The sequence below is a fragment of the Hylobates moloch genome, unplaced genomic scaffold (genome assembly GCF_009828535.3).
Source record: "Hylobates moloch isolate HMO894 unplaced genomic scaffold, HMol_V3 SCAFFOLD_5, whole genome shotgun sequence".
In the NCBI taxonomy this organism is placed as follows: domain Eukaryota; kingdom Metazoa; phylum Chordata; class Mammalia; order Primates; family Hylobatidae; genus Hylobates; species Hylobates moloch.
The window spans coordinates 58,347,363-58,350,941 of NW_026652280.1; positions in this window are offsets into that span (position 1 = coordinate 58,347,363).

A 3,579-nucleotide genomic window follows, 5' to 3' on the forward strand; every position below is an offset into this window, starting at 1 on the left:
GTTGGCCAGGTTGGTCTTGAACTCCTGACCTCAGGTAATCTGCCCACCTCGGCCTCCCAAAGTGCTAGGATTACAGGCATAAGCCACTGTGCCCGGCCTAATAAGGTAAGTTTAAAACCTAACTCAGACTGATAATTTTTGATACACGGACATGATCCTCACTCTCCTTTATAACCTTTCATTCTGTTATCTGCCTTGGGAAAGTCTTTGTTGAGAAGTAAAATATAAGGAACCTCCTAAAGGAGTTGAGATATGTAGGCTGGCAGCTTAAGTTGAAAAACAACTTATTTTTATTTTGGGGTAAAAAGTGAAGAAACACAGGAGAATCCTAGAAAGAAACAGCATGGAGAAACAAGTGATCGTAGCTGTGGATGAAGACAATCAACAGACAAGTGAGGTGGAGTGGGTCAGCCCTGAGGCCTGGTGCCCAGAGATAGGCTCTGAAAGTCATTTTGCTGGTCTGACAGCAATGGTGGTGGTAGAAAGTGCTGAATGATAAACTGGAGTAGCAAGGAAGAATAGAACAGATATTTCCATTTGTTTCAGCAACGACTACAGCATGGGCTATATTTGATCTGAATATAACAAAATAGAAAATCTCTTTGGAATTACTACTGATTTTCCCTGATGTGACTGGTGTGGCCAGTGAAACACCCTTTACATTCAGAATTTTACATCAGTGTTTCTCACAAAGTCTAGCTCGAGGACTGCATCAGCATCACCTGAAGAACACTGTTGCCATGTAGTGCTCTTATTCTCTCTCAGAGATTCATGAGTCAGTGGGTCTAGGAAAGGACTCAGGAGTTTGCATTTTGAACACCCCAGAAAGCATTGATGGATTAAGCAAATAGGCAGCCCTAAGCTTGATTCTATGACATTAGAGTTTGAAAAACCACTTATTTGGATTAAGAGAGAGATCAAAATTGTGTGTAATTATTAAATGGGATGCTTATTTGTAAGGATTAACCAAAATATTAAAAAGAAAGGAGAAAAAAAGAATTTTTTTTTTTTTGAGACGAAGTCTTGCTCTGTCACCCAGGCTGGAGTGCAGTGGTGCGATCTCGGCTCATTGCAAGCTCCGCCTCCCGGGTTCATGCCATTCTCCTGCCTCAGCCTCCTGAGTAGCTGGGACTACAGGCGCCCACCACACGCCCAGCTAATTTTTTGTATTTTTTAGTAGAGATGGGGTTTCACTGTGTTAACCAGGATGGTCTTGATCTCCTGGCCCCAAGATCTACCCGCCTCGGCCTCCCAAAGTGCTGGGATTACAGGTATGAGCCACCGCACCTGGTGACAAAAAGAATTTTTTAAAAAGACCTCTCACTGCCTGACTTTAGGACTAGATAGTTGACTGCTCTGTGCTTCCATCTCCTCCTTCAGAAAATGGAAACAAATCAGTTATGGTGCCTCCTAAGCCCCTTGCCATTCTATGGTTCTGTTCACAAAGTGCTCAGAATTCCTCAAGAAGGGTGCTTACAAGCACCAGAGAGTTTCGAAAGGCCATTTTGCCATGAGAGCAGCAACTGGGTCCTGGGATGAGCATCACGTCCACTCTCCACTACTTCTTGGATGCCTGTAGCATTTGACCTTTACCTTTTCCTCTCAGGCTAGCACTATCATGGAACAAGAATACTAAACACAATTAAACACTGTTTATCAACTAGGCTCTTTATTATAAAACATAAAAAAAATCAAAACACTAAAAACAAACGGCAAAAGAATCTCAACAGCTTCATCAGAAATAAAACCTTACAAAATCACTGAGATTCAACAGTATGCTTAGGATCTGAAGAAAAGGGGATTCCTCCAAGTTTTATATTCTATTTTTTCTTCTAAAATGGCTTTTAACCAAGCTTTCAATAATCATCACTGGATCCTGCATTACATGAAGGGTATGTGTTCCTAAAGAACACTGTGGAATGTTCAACTATGTAATAAGAGATATCAAGTCTGTGGAATTTTGAGGTTAAGGAGGCTGCAAATGATACTTGACACCCTCATTTCATGGAAAAGTTAAGCAGTAAAATCACATTACTGAATACCAATTACTGAAGTATTTCACTAGAGAAGGATAAACCAGAAAGGAGAAGAGTTCTGATAAAGTGGTGCAGACGCATAAAGGCTGGAGGGGGGTAGGGAGAGTATAGAAAGATGCACAGGGAGTCTGCAAAGATAAATTCTGACCACTAGCAGTACGCTGGTGGTAAGTAAATGCCAGTGTGCCTGAGAAATCATGGTGCCGCTGCCTGTAGCATCTTGCTCTGGCTTGTTAAAGTCAGTGTATGCCAGAAAGGGAAATAGATCACTGTATAAACTGAAAATTAGTCCCATTAAGTAGAGAACATGCAAAAGAATAAGTATAATCTGACTCCATATAAGGGGGACCCAGCAGAATTTATGTGCTTATTCAAAGTTTCCTTGCAGCATTACTGTCATAAGGTCCTGTTGCTTTACTACTAACAGGTATGCGGGCAGCTGGGGTGAATGTCACATGTAATTTCCAATGCTGAGGGATTTATTTTGCTTATTGCTATATAATAATGCTATTGGATTACTGGTAAAGCAATCAGGGTCTCTCACTATGGCAGCTACACAAGTCACTTCACGGAAGGAAGGGAGACACCTGGTTCACACGGCCAAGCACAGCAAAGGGAGCATGTAAACGTTCAACAGAAGAGAAAGCTTTCTACCAGATGTGAAGAAGTTTATTTTTCCATTTAGCTTGTTTATTTAAGTAAGAGGGAAGAAGAGGGTGGTTGCTTCCCATTCCATACTACTCAGGGAATGGCTTTTCTTTTTTTCTTTACAAATGAACAGAGTTGGCTATTACAGTTTCCAGTGGGATCTGGAAAGGTACCAAACTACTAGTGATTACCTTTCACCTGTAGCTAGTTTAACCTTTGAAACCTGCCACTAACAGAGGAGACCAAGATAGAATGTCAGTGCAGCCTTGCTCATCTAGCATCCTCTCACTGAAAGAATGAAGAATGATTTAATGAGGAAATTATTTTAAGAAATGCAAAACACGGCCGGGCGCAGTGGCTCACGCCTGTAATCCCAGCACTTTGGGAGGCTGAGGCAGGTGGATCACGAGGTCAGGAGATCGAGACCATCCTGGCTAACACGGTGAAACCCCATCTCTACTAAAAATACAAAAAATTAGCCAGGCGTGGTAGCAGGCGCCTGTAGTCCCAGCTACTAGGGAGGCTGAGGCAGGAGAATGGCGTGAACCCGGGAGGCGGAGCTTGCAGTGAGCCGAGATGGAGCCACTGCACTCCAGCCTGGGCAACAGAGCAAGATTCTGTCTCGAAAAAAAAAAAAAGAAAAAAAGAAATGCAAAACACATTATAGCTATAATCAAGGCCTTCATAAGATTAGTTTAAATGCTCAACAGCTGAGAAACTCTCAAGTCTTAAGTTTTCCTTTTAATCATTGTGTATAAGAAGCAGTGTGATAGAGCTTTTACATGTAAAACAAAATAGCCCCCCAAAAAAATTTTGTCCTTGATTCATCTATCTTCTCAGATTAATTTTGTCTTACAAACCATTTGTTTTTGGAATGAAGACCTTCTTGATATAC